The sequence below is a fragment of the Anopheles funestus genome, unplaced genomic scaffold (genome assembly GCF_943734845.2).
Source record: "Anopheles funestus unplaced genomic scaffold, idAnoFuneDA-416_04 scaffold_56_ctg1, whole genome shotgun sequence".
Lineage (NCBI taxonomy): Eukaryota > Metazoa > Arthropoda > Insecta > Diptera > Culicidae > Anopheles > Anopheles funestus.
The window spans coordinates 106,884-133,816 of record NW_026045318.1 but is presented as its reverse complement, the minus strand read 5'-3'; the positions used below and the strand labels follow the sequence as shown (position 1 = coordinate 133,816).

At 47.7% G+C, this 26,933-nt stretch overlaps 1 long non-coding RNA gene across 1 annotated transcript in view; it reads right to left on the bottom strand.

Moving 5' to 3' along the window:
- Positions 1-240: 240 nt before the first annotated feature.
- Positions 241-26,933, bottom strand: part of LOC125774361 (uncharacterized) — an 83,403-nt gene continuing 56,710 nt past the window's right edge. Inside the window, exons 6-8 of the long non-coding RNA XR_007420845.1 lie at positions 13,984-14,193; positions 3,274-3,595; positions 241-445 (exon numbers count right to left, since the gene is read on the bottom strand). This is a non-coding gene — a long non-coding RNA (uncharacterized LOC125774361). The remainder of the gene's footprint in view (positions 446-3,273; positions 3,596-13,983; positions 14,194-26,933) is intronic.

The following is a 26,933-nucleotide window of genomic DNA, read 5'->3' as shown; positions in this document are numbered from 1 at the left end:
AGCCAAGACACCTTAGCCGAGACACATTAGCCAAGACACATTAGCCAAGACACCTTAGCCAAGACACCTTAGCCGAGACACATTAGCCAAGACACCTTAGCCAAGATACTTTAGCCAAGACACCTTAGCCAAGACACATTAGCCAAGACACATTAGCCAAGACACCTTAGCCAAGACACCTTTGCCTCGACACCTTAGCCAAGACACCTTAGCCAAGACACATTAGCCAAGACACCTTAGCCAAGACACATTAGCCAAGACACCTTAACCGAGACACATTAGCCAAGACACCTTAGCCAAGACACCTTAGCCGAGACACATTAGCCAAGACACCTTAGCCAAGACACCTTAGCCAAGACACCTTAGCCAAGACACATTAGCCAAGACACCTTAGCCAAGACACCTTAGCCAAGACACCTTAGCCAAGACACCTTAGCCAAGACACCTTAGCCGAGACACATTAGCCAAGACGCTTTAGCCAAGACACCTTAGCCGAGACACATTAGCCAAGACACCTTAGCCAAGACACCTTAGCAAAGACACCTTAGCCAAGACACTTTAGCCGAAACACATTAGCCAAGACACCTTCGCCAAGACACATTAGCCAAGACACCTTAGCCAAGACACCTTAGCCAAGACACCTTAGCCAAGACACATTAGCCAAGACACCTTAGCCAAGACACATTAGCCAAGACACCTTAGCCAAGACACATTAGCCAAGACACCTTAGCCAAGACACCTAAGCCAAGACACCTTAGCCAAGACACATTAGCCAAGACACCTTAGCCAAGACACCTTAGCCAAGACACCTTAGCCAAGACACATTAGCCAAGACACTTTAGCCGAGACACATTAGCCAAGACACCTTAGCCAAGACACATTAGCCAAGACACCTTAGCCAAGACACATTAGCCAAGACACCTTAGCCAAGACACCTTAGCCAAGACACATTAGCCAAGACACATTAGCCAAGACACCTTAGCCAAGACACTTTAGCCAAGACACATTAGCCAAGACACCTTAGCCAAGACAGCTTAGCCAAGACACCTTAGCCAAGACACTTTAGCCAAGACACCTTAGCCAAGACACCTTAGCCAAGACACATTAGCCAAGACACATTAGCCAAGACACCTTAGCCGAGACACATTAGCCAAGACACCTTAGCCAAGACACCTTAGCCAAGACACCTTAGCCAAGACACCTTAGCCAAGACACCTTAGCCAAGACACATTAGCCAAGACACCTTAGCCGAGACACATTAGCCAAGACACTTTAGCCAAGACACCTTAGCCGAGACACATTAGCCAAGACACCTTAGCCAAGACACCTTAGCCAAGACACCTTAGCCAAGACACCTTAGCCAAGACACATTAGCCAAGACACCTTAGCCAAGACACATTAGCCAAGACACCTTAGCCAAGACACCTTAGCCAAGACACCTTAGCCAAGACACCTTAGCCAAGACACATTAGCCAAGACACCTTAGCCAAGACACATTAGCCAAGACACATTAGCCAAGACACCTTAGCCAAGACACCTTAGCCAAGACACATTAGCCAAGACACTTAAGCCAAGACACCTTAGCCGAGACACATTAGCCAAGACACCTTAGCCAAGACACATTAGCCAAGACACTTTAGCCGAGACACATTAGCCGAGACACCTTAGCCAAGACAAATTAGCCAAGACACCTTAGCCAAGACACATTAGCCAAGACACCTTAGCCAAGACACCTTAGCCAAGACACATTAGCCAAGACACCTTAGCCAAGACACTTTAGCCAAGACACATTAGCCAAGACACCTTAGCCAAGACAGCTTAGCCAAGACACCTTAGCCAAGACACTTTAGCCAAGACACATTAGCCAAGACACCTTAGCCAAGACACCTTAGCCAAGACACATTAGCCAAGACACATTAGCCAAGACACCTTAGCCGAGACACATTAGCCAAGACACCTTAGCCAAGACACCTTAGCCAAGACACCTTAGCCAAGACACCTTAGCCAAGACACCTTAGCCGAGACACCTTAGCCAAGACACCTTAGCCAAGACACATTAGCCAAGACACCTTAGCCAAGACACATTAGCCAAGACACCTTAGCCAAGACACTTAAGCCAAGACACATTAGCCGAGACACATTAGCCAAGACACCTTAGCCAAGACACCTTAGCCAAGACACCTTAGCCAAGACACATTAGCCAAGACACATTAGCCAAGACACATTAGCCATGACACATTAGTTTAGACACCTTAGCCAAGACACATTGACCAAGACACATTAGCCAAGACGCATTAGCCAAGACACATTAGCCAAGACACATTAGCCAAGACACATTAGCCAAGACACCTTAGCCAAGACTCCTTAGCCAAGACACATTAGCCAAGACACATTAGCCAAGACACCTTAGCCAAGACACCTTAGCCGAGACACCTTAGCCAAGACACATTAGCCAAGACACATTAGCCGAGACACATTAGCCAAGACACATTAGCCAAGACACCTTAGCCAAGACACATTAGCCAAGACACCTTAGCCAAGACACATTAGCCAAGACACCTTAGCCAAGAGACATTAGCCAAGACACCTTAGCCAAGACACCTTAGCCAAGACACATTAGCCAAGACACCTTAGCCAATACACCTTAGCCAAGACACCTTAGCCATGACACATTAGCCAAGACACCTTAGCCAAGACACCTTAGCCAAGACACCTTAGCCAAGACACCTTAGCCAAGACACATAAGCCAAGACACATTAGCCAAGACACCTTAGCCAAGACAGTTTAGCCAAGACACCTTAGCCAAGACACCTTAGCCAAGACACCTTAGCCAAGACACATTAGCCAAGACACATTAGCCGAGACACATTAGCCAAGACACATTAGCCAAGACACCTTAGCCAAGACACCTTAGCCAAGACACCTTAGCCAAGACACCTTAGCCAAGACACCTTAGCCAAGACACCTTAGCCAAGACACCTTAGCCAAGACACATTAGCCAAGACACCTTAGCCAAGACACCTTAGCCAAGACACCTTAGCCAACACACCTTAGCCAAGACACCTTAGCCAAGACACATTAGCCAAGACACCTTGACCAAGACACCTTAGCCAAGACACATTAGCCAAGACACATTAGCCAAGACACATTAGCCAAGACACCTTAGCCAAGACACCTTAGCCAAGACACCTTAGCCAAGACACTTTAGCCGAGACACATTAGCCAAGACAGATTAGCCAAGACACCTTAGCCAAAACACCTTAGCCAAGACACCTTAGCCGAGACACATTAGCCAAAACACCTTAGCCAAGACACCTTAGCCAAGACACCTTAGCCAAGACACCTTAGCCGAGACACATTAGCCAAGACACATTAGCCAAGACACCTTAGCCAAGACACCTTAGCCAAGACACCTTAGCCGAGACACATTAGCCAAGACACTTTAGCCAAGACACCTTAGCCGAGACACATTAGCCAAGACACCTTAGCCAAGACACCTTAGCCAAGACACCTTAGCCAAGACACGTTAGCCAAGACACATTAGCCAAGACACCTTAGCCAAGACACCTTAGCCAAGACACATTAGCCAAGACACCTTAGCCAAGACACATTGGCCAAGACACATTAGCCAAGACACATTAGCCAAGACACCTTAGCCAAGACACCTTAGCCAAGACACCTTAGCCGAGACACATTAGCCAAAACACCTTAGCCAAGACACCTTAGCCAAGACACCTTAGCCAAGACACATTGACCAAGACACATTAGCCAAGACACCTTAGCCGAGACACATTAGCCAAGACACCTTAACCAAGACACCTTAGCCAAGACACCTTAGCCAAGACACATTAGCCAAGACACCTTAGCCAAGACACTTTAGCCAAGACACCTTAGCCAAGACACCTTAGCCAAGACACATTAGCCAAGACACATTAGCCAAGACACCTTAGCCAAGACACCTTAGCCGAGACACCTTAGCCAAGACACTTTAGCCAAGACACATTAGCCGAGACACCTTAGCCAAGACACATTAGCCAAGACACATTAGCCGAGACACATTAGCCGAGACACATTAGCCAAGACACATTAGCCAAGACACATTAGCCGAGACACATTAGCCAAGACACCTTAGCCAAGACACCTTAGCCAAGACACATTAGCCAAAACACCTTAGCCAAGACACCTTAGCCAAGACACATTAGCCAAGACACATTAGCCAAGACACATTAGCCAAGACACATTAGCCAAGACACCTTAGCCAAGACACCTTAGCCAAGACACCTTAGCCGAGACACATTAGCCAAAACACCTAAGCCAAGACACCTTAGCCAAGACACCTTAGCCAAGACACATTAGCCAAGACACATTAGCCGATACACATTAGCCAAGACACCTTAGCCAAGACACATTAGCCGAGACACCTTAACCAAGACACCTTAGCCAAGACACCTTAGCCGAGACACCTTAGCCAAGACACCTTAGCCATGACACATTAGCCGAGACACATTAGCCAAGACACCTTAGCCAAGACACATTAGCCAAGACACATTAGCCAAGACACCTTAGCCAAGACACATTAGCCAAGACACATAAGCCAAGACACCTTAGCCTAGACACCTTAGCCAAGACACATTAGCCAAGACACATTAGCCAAGACACCTTAGCCAAGACACCTTAGCCGAGACACCTTAGCCAAGACACTTTAGCCAAGACACATTAGCCGAGACACCTTAGCCAAGACACATTAGCCAAGACACATTAGCCGAGACACATTAGCTGAGACACATTAGCCAAGACACCTTAGCCAAGACACCTTAGCCAAGACACCTTAGCCAAGACACCTTAGCCAAGACACCTTAGCCAAGACACATTAGCCAAGACACCTTAGCCGAGACACATCAGCCAAGACACCTTAGCCGAGACACATTAGCCAAGACACTTTAGCCAAGACACCTTAGCCAAGACACCTTAGCCAAGACACCTTAGCCAAGACACCTTAGCCAAGACACCTTAGCCAAGACACCTTAGCCAAGACACATTAGCCAAGACACCTTAGCCAAGACACCTTAGCCAAGACACCTTAGCCAAGACACATTAGCCAAGACACTTTAGCCGAGACACATTAGCCAAGACACCTTAGCCAAGACACATTAGCCAAGACACCTTAGCCAAGACACATTAGCCAAGACACTTTTGCCGAGACACATTAGCCAAGACACCTTAGCCAAGACACATTAGCCAAGACACCTTAGCCAAGACACCTTAGCCAAGACACCTTAGCCAAGACACCTTAGCCAAGACACATTAGCCAAGACACCTTAGCCAAGACACCTTAGCCAAGACACATTAGCCAAGACACCTTAGCCGAGACACATTAGCCAAGACACCTTAGCCAAGACACCTTAGCCAAGACACCTTAGCCAAGACACCTTAGCCAAGACACCTTAGCCAATACACATTAGCCAAGACACCTTAGCCAAGACACCTTAGCCAAGAATCCTTAGCCAAGACACCTTAGCCGAGACACCTTAGCCGAGACACCTTAGCCAAGACACCTTAGCCAAGACACATTAGCCAAGACACTTTAGCCGAGACACATTAGCCAAGACACCTTAGCCAAGACACATTAGCCAAGACACCTTAGCCAAGACACCTTAGCCAAGACACCTTAGCCAAGACACCTTAGCCAAGACACCTTAGCCAAGACACATTAGCCAAGACACCTTAGCCAAGACATATTAGCCAAGACACCTTAGCCGAGACACCTTAGCCGAGACACCTTAGCCAAGACACATTAGCCAAGACACCTTAGCCAAGACACATTAGCCAAGACACCTTAGCCAAGACACTTTAGCCAAGACACATTAGCCAAGACACCTTAGCCAAGACACATTAGCCAAGACACCTTAGCCAAGACACCTTAGCCGAGACACATTAGCCAAGACACTTTAGCCAAGACACCTTAGCCGAGACACATTAGCCAAGACACCTTAGCCAAGACACCTTAGCCAAGACACCTTAGCCAAGACACATTAGCCAAGACACCTTAGCCAAGACACCTTAGCCGAGACACCTTAGCCAAGACACCTTAGCCAAGACACTTTAGCCAAGACACCTTAGCCAAGACACCTTAGCCAAGACACATTAGCCAAGACACCTTAGCCAAGACACCTTAGCCAAGACAGCTTAGCCAAGACACCTTAGCCAAGACACTTTAGCCAAGACACATTAGCCAAGACACCTTAGCCAAGACACCTTAGCCAAGACACCTTAGCCAAGACACCTTAGCCAAGACACCTTAGCCAAGACACCTTAGCCAAGACACCTTAGCCAAGAAACCTTAGCCAAGACACCTTAGCCGAGACACCTTAGCCGAGACACCTTAGCCAAGACACCTTAGCCAAGACACATTAGCCAAGACACTTTAGCCGAGACACATTAGCCAAGACACCTTAGCCAAGACACATTAGCCAATACACCTTAGCCGAGACACATTAGCCAAGACACCTTAGCCAAGACACATTAGCCAAGACACATTAGCCAAGACACCTTAGCCAAGACACATTAGCCAAGACACTTTAGCCAAGACACATTAGCCATAACACATTAGCCAAGACACCTTAGCCAAGACACTTTAGCCAAGACACATTAGCCAAGACACCTTAGCCAAGACACATTAGCCAAGACACCTTAGCCAAGACACTTTAGCCGAGACACATTAGCCAAGACACCTTAGCCAAGACACCTTAGCCAAGACACATTAGCCAAGACACCTTAGCCAAGACACCTTAGCCAAGACACCTTAGCCAAGACACCTTAGCCAAGACACCTTAGCCAAGACATATTAGCCAAGACACCTTAGCCGAGACACATTAGCCAAGACACCTTAGCCAAGACACCTTAGCCGAGACACATTAGCCAAGACACATTAGCCAAGACACCTTAGCCAAGACACCTTAGCCAAGACACCTTAGCCGAGACACCTTAGCCGAGACACCTTAGCCAAGACACCTTAGCCGAGACACATTAGCCAAGACACCTTAGCCAAGACACCTTAGCCAAGACACCTTAGCCGAGACACCTTAGCCAAGACACCTTAGCCGAGACACATTAGCCGAGACACTTTAGCCAAGACACATTAGCCAAGACACCTTAGCCAAGACACATTAGCCAAGACACCTTAGCCAAGACACCTTAGCCAAGACACTTTAGCCGAGACACATTAGCCAAGACACCTTAGCCAAGACACATTAGCCAAGACACCTTAGTCAAGACACCTTAGCCAAGACACCTTAGCCAAGACACATTAGCCAAGACACCTTAGCCAAGACACATTAGCCAAGACACCTTAGCCAAGACACCTTAGCCAAGACAGCTTAGCCAAGACACCTTAGCCAAGACACTTTAGCCAAGACACCTTAGCCAAGACACCTTAGCCAAGACACCTTAGCCAAGACACATTAGCCAAGACACCTTAGCCAAGACACATTAGCCAAAACACATTAGCCAAGACACTTTAGCCAAGACACCTTAGCCAAGACACCTTAGCCAAGACACCTTAGCCAAGACACCTTAGCCAAGACACATTAGCCAAGACACCTTAGCCAAGACACATTAGCCAAGACACCTTAGCCAAGACACCATAGCCAAGACACCTTAGCCAAGACACCTTAGCCAAGACACCTTAGCCAAGACACATTAGCCAAGACACCTTAGCCGAGACACATTAGCCAAGACACCTTAGCCGAGACACCTTAGCCAAGACACCTTAGCCAAGACACATAAGCCAAGACACCTTAGCCAAGACACCTTAGCCAAGACACTTTAGCCGAGACACATTAGCCAAGACACCTTAGCCAAGACACATTAGCCAAGACACCTTAGCCAAGACACATTAGCCAAGACACCTTAGCCAAGACACATTAGCCAAGACACCTTAGCCAAGACACATTAGCCAAGACACCTTAGCCAAGACACCTTAGCCAAGACAGCTTAGCCAAGACACCTTAGCCAAGACACCTTAGCCAAGACACCTTAGCCAAGACACATTAGCCAAGACACCTTAGCCAAGACACATTAGCCAAAACACATTAGCCAAGACACCTTAGCCAAGACACTTTAGCCAAGACACCTTAGCCAAGACACCTTAGCCAAGACACCTTAGCCAAGACACCTTAGCCAAGACACATTAGCCAAGACACCTTAGCCAAGACACATTAGCCAAGACACCTTAGCCAAGACACCTTAGCCAAGAAACCTTAGCCAAGACACCTTAGCCGAGACACCTTAGCCGAGACACCTTAGCCAAGACACCTTAGCCAAGACACATTAGCCAAGACACTTTAGCCGAGACACATTAGCCAAGACACCTTAGCCGAGACACATTAGCCAAGACACATTAGCCAAGACACCTTAGCCAAGACACATTAGCCAAGACACTTTAGCCGAGACACATTAGCCAAGACACCTTAGCCAAGACACATTAGCCAAGACACCTTAGCCAAGACACCTTAGCCAAGACACTTTAGCCAAGACACATTAGCCAAGACACCATAGCCAAGACACCTTAGCCAAGACACCTTAGCCAAGACACCTTAGCCAAGACACATTAGCCAAGACACCTTAGCCGAGACACATTAGCCAAGACACCTTAGCCGAGACACCTTAGCCAAGACACCTTAGCCAAGACACATTAGCCAAGACACCTTAGCCAAGACACCTTAGCCAAGACAGCTTAGCCAAGACACCTTAGCCAAGACACTTTAGCCAAGACACATTAGCCAAGACACCTTAGCCAAGACACCTTAGCCAAGACACCTTAGCCAAGACACCTTAGCCAAGACACCTTAGCCAAGACACATTAGCCAAGACACCTTAGCCAAGACACCTTAGCCAAGACACCTTAGCCAAGACACCTTAGCCAAGACACATTAGCCAAGACACCTTAGCCAAGACACTTTAGCCGAGACACATTAGCCAAGACACCTTAGCCAAGACACATTAGCCAAGACACCTTAGCCAAGACACATTAGCCAAGACACCTTAGCCAAGACACATTAGCCAAGACACCTTAGCCAAGACACATTAGCCAAGACACCTTAGCCAAGACACATTAGCCAAGACACCTTAGCCGAGACACCTTAGCCGAGACACCTTAGCCAAGACACCTTAGCCAAGACACATTAGCCAAGACACTTTAGCCGAGACACATTAGCCAAGACACCTTAGCCAAGACACATTAGCCAAGACACCTTAGCCAAGACACTTTAGCCGAGACACATTAGCCAAGACACCTTAGCCAAGACACATTAGCCAAGACACATTAGCCAAGACACCTTAGCCAAGACACATTAGCCAATACACCTTAGCCGAGACACATTAGCCAAGACACCTTAGCCGAGACACCTTAGCCAAGACACCTTAGCCAAGACACATTAGCCAAGACACCTTAGCCAAGACACCTTAGCCAAGACAGCTTAGCCAAGACACCTTAGCCAAGACACTTTAGCCAAGACACCTTAGCCAAGACACCTTAGCCAAGACACCTTAGCCAAGACACCTTAGCCAAGACACCTTAGCCAAGACACCTTAGCCAAGACACATTAGCCAAGACACCTTAGCCAAGACACCTTAGCCAAGACACCTTAGCCAAGACACCTTAGCCAAGACACATTAGCCAAGACACCTTAGCCAAGACACTTTAGCCGAGACACATTAGCCAAGACACCTTAGCCAAGACACATTAGCCAAGACACCTTAGCCGAGACACATTAGCCAAGACACCTTAGCCAAGACAGCTTAGCCAAGACAGCTTAGCCAAGACACCTTAGCCAAGACACTTTAGCCAAGACACCTTAGCCAAGACACCTTAGCCAAGACACCTTAGGCAAGACACTTTAGCCGAGACACATTAGCCAAGACACCTTAGCCAAGACACATTAGCCAAGACACCTTAGCCAAGACACATTAGCCAAGACACCTTAGCCAAGACACATTAGCCAAGACACCTTAGCCAAGACACATTAGCCAAGACACCTTAGCCAAGACACCTTAGCCAAGACAGCTTAGCCAAGACACCTTAGCCAAGACACTTTAGCCAAGACACATTAGCCAAAACACATTAGCCAAGACACCTTAGCCAAGACACTTTAGCCAAGACACCTTAGCCAAGACACCTTAGCCAAGACACCTTAGCCAAGACACATTAGCCAAGACACCTTAGCCAAGACACATTAGCCAAGACACCTTAGCCAAGACACCTTAGCCAAGAAACCATAGCCAAGACACCTTAGCCGAGACACCTTAGCCAAGACACCTTAGCCAAGACACCTTAGCCAAGACACTTTAGCCGAGACACATTAGCCAAGACACCTTAGCCAAGACACATTAGCCAATACACCTTAGCCGAGACACATTAGCCAAGACACCTTAGCCAAGACACATTAGCCAAGACACATTAGCCAAGACACCTTAGCCAAGACACATTAGCCAAGACACCTTAGCCAAGACACCTTAGCCGAGACACATTAGCCAAGACACTTTAGCCAAGACACCTTAGCCAAGACAGCTTAGCCAAGACACCTTAGCCAAGACACTTTAGCCAAGACACATTAGCCAAGACACCTTAGCCAAGACACCTTAGCCAAGACACCTTAGCCAAGACACCTTAGCCAAGACACCTTAGCCAAGACACATTAGCCAAGACACCTTAGCCAAGACACCTTAGCCAAGACACCTTAGCCAAGACACTTTAGCCGAGACACATTAGCCAAGACACCTTAGCCAAGACACATTAGCCAAGACACCTTAGCCAAGACACATTAGCCGAGACACCTTAGCCAAGACACATTAGCCAAGACACATTAGAAGAGACACATTAGCCGAGACACATTAGTCAAGACACATTAGCCAAGACACATTAGCCGAGACACATTAGCCAAGACACCTTAGCCAAGACACCTTAGCCAAGACACCTTAGCCAAGACACCTTAGCCAAGACACTTTAGCCGAGACACATTAGCCAAGACAGATTAGCCAAGACACCTTAGCCAAGACACCTTAGCCAAGACACTTTAGCCGAGACACATTAGTCAAAACACCTAAGCCAAGACACCTTAGCCAAGACACCTTAGCCAAGACACCTTAGCTGAGACACATTAGCCAAGACATCTTAGCCAAGACACCTTAGCCTAGACACCTTAGCCAAGACACCTTAGCCAAGACACCTTAGCCAAGACACCTTAGCCAAGACACCTTAGCCAAGACACATTAGCCAAGACACATTAGCCAAGACACCTTAGCCATGACACATTAGCCAAGACACATTAGCCAAGACACCTTAGCCAAGACACATTAGCCAAGACACCTTAGCCAAGACACATTAGCCAAGACACATTAGCCAAGACACATTAGCCAAGACACATTAGCCAAGACACCTTAGCCAAGACACCTTAGCCAAGACACCTTAGCCAAGACACATTAGCCAAGACACATAAGCCAAGACACCTTAGCCTAGACACCTTAGCCAAGACACATTAGCCAAGACACATTAGCCAAGACACCTTAGCCAAGACACCTTAGCCGAGACACATAAGCCAAGACACCTTAGCCAAGACACATTAGCCAAGACACATTAGCCAAGACACATTAGCCAAGACACCTTAGCCAAGACACCTTAGCCAAGACACCTTAGCCGAGACACATTAGCCAAAACACCTTAGCCAAGACACCTTAGCCAAGACACCTTAGCCAAGACACATTAGCCAAGACACCTTAGCCAAGACACATTAGCCGATACACATTAGCTAAGACACCTTAGCCAAGACACCTTAGCCAAGACACCTTAGCCAAGACACCTTAGCCAAGACACCTTAGCCAAGACACCTTAGCCAAGACACATTAGCCAAGACACCTTAGCCAAGACACATAAGCCAAGACACCTTAGCCAAGACACATTAGCCAAGACACCTTAGCCAAGACACTTTAGCCGAGACACATTAGCCAAGACACCTTAGCCAAGACACATTAGCCAAGACACCTTAGCCAAGACACCTTAGCCAAGACACCTTAGTCAAGACACCTTAGCCAAGACACCTTAGCCAAGACACCTTAGCCAAGACACCTTAGCCAAGACAGCTTAGCCAAGACACCTTAGCCAAGACACCTTAGCCAAGACACATTAGCCAAGACACCATAGCCAAGACACCTTAGCCAAGACACCTTAGCCAAGACACCTTAGCCAAGACACCTTAGCCAAGACACCTTAGCCAAGACACATTAGCCAAGACACCTTAGCCAAGACACCTTAGCCAAGACACCTTAGCCAAGACACATTAGCCAAGACACTTTAGCCGAGACACATTAGCCAAGACACCTTAGCCAAGACACATTAGCCAAGACACCTTAGCCAAGACACATTAGCCAAGACACATTAGCCAAGACACCTTAGCCAAGACACATTAGCCAATACACCTTAGCCGAGACACATTAGCCAAGACACCTTAGCCGAGACACCTTAGCCAAGACACCTTAGCCAAGACACATTAGCCAAGACACCTTAGCCAAGACACCTTAGCCAAGACAGCTTAGCCAAGACACCTTAGCCAAGACACCTTAGCCAAGACACCTTAGCCAAGACACATTAGCCAAGACACCTTAGCCAAGACACATTAGCCAAGACACCTGAGCCAAGACACCTTAGCCAAGACACCTTAGCCAAGACACCTTAGCCAAGACACATTAGCCAAGACACTTTAGCCAAGACACATTAGCCAAGACACCTTAGCCAAGACACCTTAGCCAAGACACCTTAGCCAAGACACCTTAGCCAAGACACCTTAGCCAAGACACATTAGCCAAGACACCTTAGCCAAGACACCTTAGCCAAGACACCTTAGCCAAGACACCTTAGCCAAGACACATTAGCCAAGACACCTTAGCCAAGACACTTTAGCCGAGACACATTAGCGAAGACACCTTAGCCAAGACACATTAGCCAAGACACCTTAGCCAAGACACATTAGCCAAGACACCTTAGCCAAGACACCTTAGCCAAGACACCTTAGCCAAGACACCTTAGCCAAGACACCTTAGCCAAGACACATTAGCCAAGACACCTTAGCCAAGACACCTTAGCCAAGACACCTTAGCCAAGACACCTTAGCCAAGACACATTAGCCAAGACACCTTAGCCAAGACACTTTAGCCGAGACACATTAGCCAAGACACCTTAGCCAAGACACATTAGCCAAGACACCTTAGCCAAGAAACATTAGCCAAGACACCTTAGCCAAGACACATTAGCCAAGACACCTTAGCCAAGACACATTAGCCAAGACACCTTAGCCAAGACACATTAGCCAAGACACCTTAGCCGAGACACCTTAGCCAAGACACCTTAGCCAAGACACCTTAGCCAAGACACTTTAGCCGAGACACATTAGCCAAGACACCTTAGCCAAGACACATTAGCCAAGACACCTTAGCCAAGACACATTAGCCAAGACACCTTAGCCAAGACACCTTAGCCAAGACACCTTAGCCAAGACACCTTAGCCAAGACACCTTAGCCAAGACACCTTAGCCAAGACACCTTAGCCAAGACACATTAGCCAAGACACCTTAGCCAAGACATCTTAGCCAAGACACCTTAGCCAAGACACCTTAGCCAAGACACATTAGCCAAGACACCTTAGCCAAGACACTTTAGCCGAGACACATTAGCCAAGACACCTTAGCCAAGACACATTAGCCAAGACACCTTAGCCAAGAAACATTAGCCAAGACACCTTAGCCAAGACACATTAGCCAAGACACCTTAGCCAAGACACATTAGCCAAGACACCTTAGCCAAGACACATTAGCCAAGACACCTTAGCCGAGACACCTTAGCCAAGACACCTTAGCCAAGACACCTTAGCCAAGACACTTTAGCCGAGACACATTAGCCAAGACACCTTAGCCAAGACACATTAGCCAAGACACCTTAGCCAAGACACATTAGCCAAGACACATTAGCCAAGACACCTTAGCCAAGACACCTTAGCCGAGACACATAAGCCAAGACACCTTAGCCAAGACACATTAGCCAAGACACATTAGCCAAGACACATTAGCCAAGACACCTTAGCCAAGACACCTTAGCCAAGACACCTTAGCCGAGACACATTAGCCAAAACACCTTAGCCAAGACACCTTAGCCAAGACACCTTAGCCAAGACACATTAGCCAAGACACCTTAGCCAAGACACATTAGCCGATACACATTAGCTAAGACACCTTAGCCAAGACACCTTAGCCAAGACACCTTAGCCAAGACACATTAGCCAATACACCTTAGCCAAGACACATTAGCCAAGACACCTTAGCCAAGACACCTTAGCCAAGACACCTTAGCCAAGACACCTTAGCCAAGACACCTTAGCCAAGACACCTTAGCCAAGACACCTTAGCCAAGACACATTAGCCAAGACACCTTAGCCAAGACACCTTAGCCAAGACACCTTAGCCAAGACACCTTAGCCAAGACACATTAGCCAAGACACCTTAGCCAAGACACTTTAGCCGAGACACATTAGCCAAGACACCTTAGCCAAGACACATTAGCCAAGACACCTTAGCCAAGACACCTTAGCCAAGACACCTTAGTCAAGACACCTTAGCCAAGACACCTTAGCCAAGACACCTTAGCCAAGACACCTTAGCCAAGACACCTTAGCCAAGACAGCTTAGCCAAGACACCTTAGCCAAGACACCTTAGCCAAGACACATTAGCCAAGACACCATAGCCAAGACACCTTAGCCAAGACACCTTAGCCAAGACACCTTAGCCAAGACACATTAGCCAAGACACCTTAGCCAAGACACATTAGCCAAGACACCTTAGCCAAGACACCTTAGCCAAGACACCTTAGCCAAGACACATTAGCCAAGACACTTTAGCCGAGACACATTAGCCAAGACACCTTAGCCAAGACACATTAGCCAAGACACCTTAGCCAAGACACATTAGCCAAGACACATTAGCCAAGACACCTTAGCCAAGACACATTAGCCAATACACCTTAGCCGAGACACATTAGCCAAGACACCTTAGCCGAGACACCTTAGCCAAGACACCTTAGCCAAGACACATTAGCCAAGACACCTTAGCCAAGACACCTTAGCCAAGACAGCTTAGCCAAGACACCTTAGCCAAGACACCTTAGCCAAGACACCTTAGCCAAGACACATTAGCCAAGACACCTTAGCCAAGACACATTAGCCAAGACACCTTAGCCAAGACACATTAGCCAAGACACCTTAGCCAAGACACCTTAGCCAAGACACATTAGCCAAGACACTTTAGCCAAGACACATTAGCCAAGACACCTTAGCCAAGACACCTTAGCCAAGACACCTTAGCCAAGACACATTAGCCAAGACACCTTAGCCAAGACACCTTAGCCAAGACACCTTAGCCAAGACACCTTAGCCAAGACACATTAGCCAAGACACCTTAGCCAAGACACTTTAGCCGAGACACATTAGCCAAGACACCTTAGCCAAGACACATTAGCCAAGACACCTTAGCCAAGACACATTAGCCAAGACACCTTAGCCAAGACACCTTAGCCAAGACACCTTAGCCAAGACACCTTAGCCAAGACACCTTAGCCAAGACACCTTAGCCAAGACACATTAGCCAAGACACCTTAGCCAAGACACCTTAGCCAAGACACATTAGCCAAGACACTTTAGCCAAGACACATTAGCCAAGACACCTTAGCCAAGACACCTTAGCCAAGACACCTTAGCCAAGACACCTTAGCCAAGACACCTTAGCCAAGACACATTAGCCAAGATACCTTAGCCAAGACACCTTAGCCAAGACACATTAGCCAAGACACCTTAGCCAAGACACTTTAGCCGAGACACATTAGCCAAGACACATTAGCCAAGACACCTTAGCCAAGACACATTAGCCAAGACACCTTAGCCAAGACACCTTAGCCAAGACACCTTAGCCAAGACACCTTAGCCAAGACACCTTAGCCAAGACACATTAGCCAAGACACCTTAGCCAAGACACCTTAGCCAAGACACCTTAGCCAAGACACCTTAGCCAAGACACATAAGCCAAGACACCTTAGCCAAGACACTTTAGCCGAGACACATTAGCCAAGACACCTTAGCCAAGACACATTAGCCAAGACACCTTAGCCAAGACACATTAGCCAAGACACCTTAGCCAAGACACCTTAGCCAAGACACCTTAGCCAAGACACCTTAGCCAAGACACATTAGCCAAGACACCTTAGCCAAGACACTTTAGCCGAGACACATTAGCCAAGACACCTTAGCCAAGACACATTAGCCAAGACACCTTAGCCAAGACACATTAGCCAAGACACCTTAGCCAAGACACATTAGCCAAGACACCTTAGCCAAGACACATTAGCCAAGACACCTTAGCCAAGACACCTTAGCCAAGACACCTTAGCCAAGACACCTTAGCCAAGACACATTAGCCAAGACACCTTAGCCAAGACACCTTAGCCAAGACACCTTAGCCAAGACACCTTAGCCAAGACACATTAGCCAAGACACCTTAGCCAAGACACTTTAGCCGAGACACATTAGCCAAGACACCTTAGCCAAGACACATTAGCCAAGACACCTTAGCCAAGACACATTAGCCAAGACACCTTAGCCAAGACACATTAGCCAAGACACCTTAGCCAAGACACATTAGCCAAGACACCTTAGCCAAGACACATTAGCCAAGACACCTTAGCCGAGACACCTTAGCCGAGACACCTTAGCCAAGACACCTTAGCCAAGACACATTAGCCAAGACACTTTAGCCGAGACACATTAGCCAAGACACCTTAGCCAAGACACATTAGCCAAGACACCTTAGCCAAGACACTTTAGCCGAGACACATTAGCCAAGACACCTTAGCCAAGACACATTAGCCAAGTCACATTAGCCAAGACACCTTAGCCAAGACACATTAGCCAATACACCTTAGCCGAGACACATTAGCCAAGACACCTTAGCCGAGACACCTTAGCCAAGACACCTTAGCCAAGACACATTAGCCAAGACACCTTAGCCAAGACACCTTAGCCAAGACAGCTTAGCCAAGACACCTTAGCCAAGACACTTTAGCCAAGACACATTAGCCAAGACACCTTAGCCAAGACACCTTAGCCAAGACACCTTAGCCAAGACACCTTAGCCAAGACACCTTAGCCAAGACACATTAGCCAAGACACCTTAGCCAAGACACCTTAGCCAAGACACCTTAGCCAAGACACCTTAGCCAAGACACCTTAGCCAAGACACTTTAGCCGAGACACATTAGCCAAGACACCTTAGCCAAGACACATTAGCCAAGACACCTTAGCCAAGACACATTAGCCAAGACACCTTAGCCAAGACACCTTAGCCGAGACACCTTAGCCAAGACACCTTAGCCAAGACACCTTAGCCAAGACACCTTAGCCAAGACAGCTTAGCCAAGACACCTTAGCCAAGACACCTTAGCCAAGACACATTAGCCAGGACACATTAGCCAAGACACCTTAGCCAAGACACCTTAGCCAAGACACATTAGCCAAGACACCTTAGCCAAGACACCTTAGCCAAGACACCTTAGCCAAGACACCTTAGCCAAGACACATTAGCCAAGACACCTTAGCCAAGACACTTTAGCCGAGACACATTAGCCAAGACACCTTAGCCAAGACACATTAGCCAAGACACCTTAGCCAAGACACATTAGCCAAGACACCTTAGCCAAGACACATTAGCCAAGACACCTTAGCCAAGACACATTAGCCAAGACACCTTAGCCAAGACACATTAGCCAAGACACCTTAGCCGAGACACCTTAGCCGAGACACCTTAGCCAAGACACCTTAGCCAAGACACATTAGCCAAGACACTTTAGCCGAGACACATTAGCCAAGACACCTTAGCCAAGACACATTAGCCAAGACACCTTAGCCAAGACACTTTAGCCGAGACACATTAGCCAAGACACCTTAGCCAAGACACATTAGCCAAGACACATTAGCCAAGACAGCTTAGCCAAGACACCTTAGCCAAGACACTTTAGCCAAGACACATTAGCCAAAACACATTAGCCAAGACACCTTAGCCAAGACACTTTAGCCAAGACACCTTAGCCAAGACACCTTAGCCAAGACACCTTAGCCAAGACACCTTAGCCAAGACACATTAGCCAAGACACATTAGCCAAGACACCTTAGCCAAGACACATTAGCCAATACACCTTAGCCGAGACACATTAGCCAAGACACCTTAGCCAAGACACTTTAGCCGAGACACATTAGCCAAGACACATTAGCCAAGACACCTTAGCCAAGACACATTAGCCAATACACCTTAGCCGAGACACATTAGCCAAGACACCTTAGCCGAGACACCTTAGCCAAGACACATTAGCCAAGACACCTTAGCTAAGACACGTTAGCCAAGACAGCTTAGCCAAGACACCTTAGCCAAGACACTTTAGCCAAGACACATTAGCCAAGACACCTTAGCCAAGACACCTTAGCCAAGACACCTTAGCCAAGACACCTTAGCCAAGACACCTTAGCCAAGACACATTAGCCAAGACACCTTAGCCAAGACACCTTAGCCAAGACACCTTAGCCAAGACACCTTAGCCAAGACACATTAGCCAAGACACCTTAGCCAAGACACTTTAGCCGAGATACATTAGCCAAGACACCTTAGCCAAGACACATTAGCCAAGACACCTTAGCCAAGACACATTAGCCAAGACACCTTAGCCAAGACACATTAGCCAAGACACCTTAGCCAAGACACATTAGCCAAGACACCTTAGCCAAGACACATTAGCCAAGACACCTTAGCCAAGACACCTTAGCCAAGACACCTTAGCCAAGACACCTTAGCCAAGACACATTAGCCAAGACACCTTAGCCAAGACACCTTAGCCAAGACACCTTAGCCAAGACACCTTAGCCAAGACACATTAGCCAAGACACCTTAGCCAAGACACTTTAGCCGAGACACATTAGCCAAGACACCTTAGCCAAGACACATTAGCCAAGACACCTTAGCCAAGACACATTAGCCAAGACACCTTAGCCAAGACACATTAGCCAAGACACCTTAGCCAAGACACATTAGCCAAGACACCTTAGCCAAGACACATTAGCCAAGACACCTTAGCCGAGACACCTTAGCCGAGACACCTTAGCCAAGACACCTTAGCCAAGACACATTAGCCAAGACACTTTAGCCGAGACACATTAGCCAAGACACCTTAGCCAAGACACATTAGCCAAGACACCTTAGCCAAGACACCTTAGCCAAGACACCTTAGCCAAGACACTTTAGCCGAGACACATTAGCCAAGACACATTAGCCAAGACACCTTAGCCAAGACACATTAGCCAATACACCTTAGCCGAGACACATTAGCCAAGACACCTTAGCCGAGACACCTTAGCCAAGACACCTTAGCCAAGACACATTAGCCAAGACACCTTAGCCAAGACACCTTAGCCAAGACAGCTTAGCCAAGACACCTTAGCCAAGACACTTTAGCCAAGACACATTAGCCAAGACACCTTAGCCAAGACACCTTAGCCAAGACACCTTAGCCAAGACACCTTAGCCAAGACACCTTAGCCAAGACACATTAGCCAAGACACCTTAGCCAAGACACCTTAGCCAAGACACCTTAGCCAAGACACCTTAGCCAAGACACATTAGCCAAGACACCTTAGCCAAGACACTTTAGCCGAGACACATTAGCCAAGACACCTTAGCCAAGACACATTAGCCAAGACACCTTAGCCAAGACACATTAGCCAAGACACCTTAGCCAAGACACATTAGCCAAGACACCTTAGCCAAGACACATTAGCCAAGACACCTTAGCCAAGACACATTAGCCAAGACACCTTAGCCAAGACACCTTAGCCAAGACACCTTAGCCAAGACACCTTAGCCAAGACACATTAGCCAAGACACCTTAGCCAAGACACATTAGCCAAGACACCTTAGCCAAGACACCTTAGCCAAGACACATTAGCCAAGACACCTTAGCCAAGACACTTTAGCCGAGACACATTAGCCAAGACACCTTAGCCAAGACACATTAGCCAAGACACCTTAGCCAAGACACATTAGCCAAGACACCTTAGCCAAGACACATTAGCCAAGACACATTAGCCAAGACACATTAGCCAAGACACCTTAGCCAAGACACATTAGCCAAGACACCTTAGCCGAGACACCTTAGCCGAGACACCTTAGCCAAGACACCTTAGCCAAGACACATTAGCCAAGACACTTTAGCCGAGACACATTAGCCAAGACACCTTAGCCAAGACACATTAGCCAAGACACCTTAGCCAAGACACTTTAGCCGAGACACATTAGCCAAGACACCTTAGCCAAGACACATTAGCCAAGACACATTAGCCAAGACACCTTAGCCAAGACACCTTAGCCAATACACCTTAGCCGAGACACATTAGCCAAGACACCTTAGCCGAGACACCTTAGCCAAGACACCTTAGCCAAGACACATTAGCCAAGACACCTTAGCCAAGACACCTTAGCCAAGACAGCTTAACCAAGACACCTTAGCCAAGACACTTTAGCCAAGACACATTAGCCAAGACACCTTAGCCAAGACACCTTAGCCAAGACACCTTAGCCAAGACACCTTAGCCAAGACACCTTAGCCAAGACACATTAGCCAAGACACCTTAGCCAAGACACCTTAGCCAAGACACCTTAGCCAAGACACCTTAGCCAAGACACATTAGCCAAGACACCTTAGCCAAGACACTTTAGCCGAGACACATTAGCCAAGACACCTTAGCCAAGACACATTAGCCAAGACACCTTAGCCAAGACACATTAGCCAAGACACCTTAGCCAAGACACATTAGCCAAGACACCTCAGCCAAGACACCTTAGCCAAGACACATTAGCCAAGACACCTTAGCCAAGACACCTTAGCCAAGACACCTTAGCCAAGACACCTTAGCCAAGACACTTTAGCCAAGACACCTTAGCCAAGACACCTTAGCCAAGACACCTTAGCCAAGACACCTTAGCCAAGACAGCTTAGCCAAGACACCTTAGCCAAGACACCTTAGCCAAGACACATTAGCCAAGACACCATAGCCAAGACACCTTAGCCAAGACACCTTAGCCAAGACACATTAGCCAAGACACCTTAGCCAAGACACCTTAGCCAAGACACATTAGCCAAGACACCTTAGCCAAGACACCTTAGCCAAGACACCTTAGCCAAGACACATTAGCCAAGACACTTTAGCCGAGACACATTAGCCAAGACACCTTAGCCAAGACACATTAGCCAAGACACCTTAGCCAAGACACATTAGCCAAGACACCTTAGCCAAGACAGCTTAGCCAAGACACATTAGCCAAGACACCTTAGCCAAGACACATTAGCCAAGACACCTTAGCCAAGACACATTAGCCAAGACACCTTAGCCAAGACAGCTTAGCCAAGACACCTTAGCCAAGACACCTTAGCCAAGACAGCTTAGCCAAGACACCTTAGCCAAGACACTTTAGCCAAGACACATTAGCCAAGACACCTTAGCCAAGACACCTTAGCCAAGACACCTTAGCCAAGACACCTTAGCCAAGACACCTTAGCCAAGACACATTAGCCAAGACACCTTAGCCAAGACACCTTAGCCAAGACACCTTAGCCAAGACACATTAGCCAAGACACCTTAGCCAAGACACTTTAGCCGAGACACCTTAGCCAAGACACATTAGCCAAGACACCTTAGCCAAGACACATTAGCCAAGACACCTTAGCCAAGACACCTTAGCCAAGACACCTTAGCCAAGACACCTTAGCCAAGACACCTTAGCCAAGACACCTTAGCCAAGACACCTTAGCCAAGACACCTTAGCCAAGACACCTTAGCCAAGACACCTTAGCCAAGACACATTAGCCAAGACACCTTAGCCAAGACACCTTAGCCAAGACACCTTAGCCAAGACACCTTAGCCAAGACACATTAGCCAAGACACTTTAGCCGAGACACATTAGCCAAGACACCTTAGCCAAGACACATTAGCCAAGACACCTTAGCCAAGACACATTAGCCAAGACACCTTAGCCAAGACAGCTTAGCCAAGACACATTAGCCAAGACACCTTAGCCAAGACACATTAGCCAAGACACCTTAGCCAAGACACATTAGCCAAGACACCTTAGCCAAGACAGCTTAGCCAAGACACCTTAGCCAAGACACCTTAGCCAAGACAGCTTAGCCAAGACACCTTAGCCAAGACACTTTAGCCAAGACACATTAGCCAAGACACCTTAGCCAAGACACCTTAGCCAAGACACCTTAGCCAAGACACCTTAGCCAAGACACCTTAGCCAAGACACATTAGCCAAGACACCTTAGCCAAGACACCTTAGCCAAGACACCTTAGCCAAGACACCTTAGCCAAGACACATTAGCCAAGACACCTTAGCCAAGACACATTAGCCAAGACACCTTAGCCAAGACACATTAGCCAAGACACCTTAGCCAAGACACATTAGCCAAGACACCTTAGCCAAGACACCTTAGCCAAGACACCTTAGCCAAGACACCTTAGCCAAGACACCTTAGCCAAGACACTTTAGCCGAGACACATTAGCCAAGACACCTTAGCCAAGACACATTAGCCAAGACACCTTAGCCAAGACACATTAGCCAAGACACCTTAGCCAAGACACATTAGCCAAGACACCTTAGCCAAGACACATTAGCCAAGACACCTTAGCCAAGACACCTTAGCCAAGACAGCTTAGCCAAGACACCTTAGCCAAGACACTTTAGCCAAGACACATTAGCCAAAACACATTAGCCAAGACACCTTAGCCGAGACACATTAGCCAAGACACCTTAGCCAAGACACTTTAGCCGAGACACATTAGCCAAGACACCTTAGCCAAGACACCTTAGCCAAGACACATTAGCCAAGACACTTTAGCCGAGACACATTAGCCAAGACACCTTAGCCAAGACACCTTAGCCAAGACACATTAGCCAAGACACCTTAGCCAAGACACATTAGCCAAGACACCTTAGCCAAGACACCTTAGCCAAGACACCTTAGCCAAGACACCTTAGCCAAGACACCTTAGCCAAGACACCTTAGCCAAGACACCTTAGCCAAGACACTTTAGCCGAGACACATTAGCCAAGACACCTTAGCCAAGACAGCTTAGCCAAGACACCTTAGCCAAGACACTTTAGCCAAGACACATTAGCCAAAACACATTAGCCAAGACACCTTAGCCGAGACACATTAGCCAAGACACCTTAGCCAAGACACTTTAGCCGAGACACATTAGCCAAGACACCTTAGCCAAGACACCTTAGCCAAGACACATTAGCCAAGACACTTTAGCCGAGACACATTAGCCAAGACACCTTAGCCAAGACACCTTAGCCAAGACACATTAGCCAAGACACCTTAGCCGAGACACATTAGCCAAGACACCTTAGCCAAGACACCTTAGCCAAGACACATTAGCCAAGACACTTTAGCCAAGACACATTAGCCAAGACACCTTAGCCAAGACACCTTAGCCAAGACAGCTTAGCCAAGACACCTTAGCCAAGACACCTTAGCCAAGACACATTAGCCAAGACACCATAGCCAAGACACCTTAGCCAAGACACCTTAGCCAAGACACCTTAGCCAAGACACATTAGCCAAGACACCTTAGCCAAGACACATTAGCCAAGACACCTTAGCCAAGACACATTAGCCAAGACACCTTAGCCAAGACACATTAGCCAAGACACCTCAGCCAAGACACCTTAGCCAAGACACATTAGCCAAGACACCTTAGCCAAGACACCTTAGCCAAGACACCTTAGCCAAGACACCTTAGCCAAGACACTTTAGCCAAGACACCTTAGCCAAGACACCTTAGCCAAGACACCTTAGCCAAGACACCTTAGCCAAGACAGCTTAGCCAAGACACCTTAGCCAAGACACCTTAGCCAAGACACATTAGCCAAGACACCATAGCCAAGACACCTTAGCCAAGACACCTTAGCCAAGACACATTAGCCAAGACACCTTAGCCAAGACACCTTAGCCAAGACACATTAGCCAAGACACCTTAGCCAAGACACCTTAGCCAAGACACCTTAGCCAAGACACATTAGCCAAGACACTTTAGCCGAGACACATTAGCCAAGACACCTTAGCCAAGACACATTAGCCAAGACACCTTAGCCAAGACACATTAGCCAAGACACCTTAGCCAAGACAGCTTAGCCAAGACACATTAGCCAAGACACCTTAGCCAAGACACATTAGCCAAGACACCTTAGCCAAGACACATTAGCCAAGACACCTTAGCCAAGACACCTTAGCCAAGACACCTTAGCCAAGACACCTTAGCCAAGACAGCTTAGCCAAGACACCTTAGCCAAGACACTTTAGCCAAGACACATTAGCCAAGACACCTTAGCCAAGACACCTTAGCCAAGACACATTAGCCAAGACACCTTAGCCAAGACACCTTAGCCAAGACACATTATCCAAGACACCTTAGCCAAGACACCTTAGCCAAGACACCTTAGCCAAGACACTTTAGCCGAGACACCTTAGCCAAGACACATTAGCCAAGACACCTTAGCCAAGACACATTAGCCAAGACACCTTAGCCAAGACACCTTAGCCAAGACACCTTAGCCAAGACACCTTAGCCAAGACACCTTAGCCAAGACACCTTAGCCAAGACACCTTAGCCAAGACACCTTAGCCAAGACACCTTAGCCAAGACACATTAGCCAAGACACCTTAGCCAAGACACCTTAGCCAAGACACCTTAGCCAAGACACATTAGCCAAGACACTTTAGCCGAGACACATTAGCCAAGACACCTTAGCCAAGACACATTAGCCAAGACACCTTAGCCAAGACACATTAGCCAAGACACCTTAGCCAAGACAGCTTAGCCAAGACACATTAGCCAAGACACCTTAGCCAAGACACATTAGCCAAGACACCTTAGCCAAGACACATTAGCCAAGACACCTTAGCCAAGACAGCTTAGCCAAGACACCTTAGCCAAGACACCTTAGCCAAGACAGCTTAGCCAAGACACCTTAGCCAAGACACTTTAGCCAAGACACATTAGCCAAGACACCTTAGCCAAGACACCTTAGCCAAGACACCTTAGCCAAGACACCTTAGCCAAGACACCTTAGCCAAGACACATTAGCCAAGACACCTTAGCCAAGACACCTTAGCCAAGACACCTTAGCCAAGACACCTTAGCCAAGACACATTAGCCAAGACACCTTAGCCAAGACACATTAGCCAAGACACCTTAGCCAAGACACCTTAGCCAAGACACATTAGCCAAGACACATTAGCCAAGACACCTCAGCCAAGACACCTTAGCCAAGACACCTTAGCCAAGACACCTTAGCCAAGACACTTTAGCCGAGACACATAAGCCAAGACACCTTAGCCAAGACACATTAGCCAAGACACCTTAGCCAAGACACATTAGCCAAGACACCTTAGCCAAGACACATTAGCCAAGACACCTTAGCCAAGACACATTAGCCAAGACACCTTAGCCAAGACACCTTAGCCAAGACAGCTTAGCCAAGACACCTTAGCCAAGACACTTTAGCCAAGACACATTAGCCAAGACACCTTAGCCAAGACACCTTAGCCAAGACACCTTAGCCAAGACACCTTAGCCAAGACACCTTAGCCAAGACACATTAGCCAAGACACCTTAGCCAAGACACCTTAGCCAAGACACCTTAGCCAAGACACCTTAGCCAAGACACATTAGCCAAGACACCTTAGCCAAGACACATTAGCCAAGACACCTTAGCCAAGACACATTAGCCAAGACACCTTAGCCAAGACACCTTAGCCAAGACACCTTAGCCAAGACACCTTAGCCAAGACACCTTAGCCAAGACACCTTAGCCAAGACACTTTAGCCGAGACACATTAGCCAAGACACCTTAGCCAAGACACATTAGCCAAGACACCTTAGCCAAGACACATTAGCCAAGACACCTTAGCCAAGACACATTAGCCAAGACACCTTAGCCAAGACACATTAGCCAAGACACCTTAGCCAAGACACCTTAGCCAAGACAGCTTAGCCAAGACACCTTAGCCAAGACACTTTAGCCAAGACACATTAGCCAAAACACATTAGCCAAGACACCTTAGCCGAGACACATTAGCCAAGACACTTTAGCCGAGACACCTTAGCCAAAACACTTTAGCCGAGACACATTAGCCAAGATACCTTAGCCAAGACACATTAGCCAAGACACCTTAGCCAAGACACCTTAGCCGAGACACATTAGCCAAGACACCTTAGCCAAGACACTTTAGCCGAGACACATTAGCCAAGACACCTTAGCCAAGACACCTTAGCCAAGACACATTAGCCAAGACACTTTAGCCGAGACACATTAGCCAAGACACCTTAGCCAAGACACCTTAGCCAAGACACATTAGCCAAGACACCTTAGCCAAGACACATTAGCCAAGACACCTTAGCCAAGACACCTTAGCCAAGACACCTTAGCCAAGACAGCTTAGCCAAGACACATTAGCCAAGACACCTTAGCCAAGACACATTAGCCAAGACACCTTAGCCAAGACACATTAGCCAAGACACCTTAGCCAAGACAGCTTAGCCAAGACACCTTAGCCAAGACACCTTAGCCAAGACAGCTTAGCCAAGACACCTTAGCCAAGACACTTTAGCCAAGACACATTAGCCAAGACACCTTAGCCAAGACACCTTAGCCAAGACACCTTAGCCAAGACACCTTAGCCAAGACACTTTAGCCAAGACACATTAGCCAAGACACCTTAGCCAAGACAC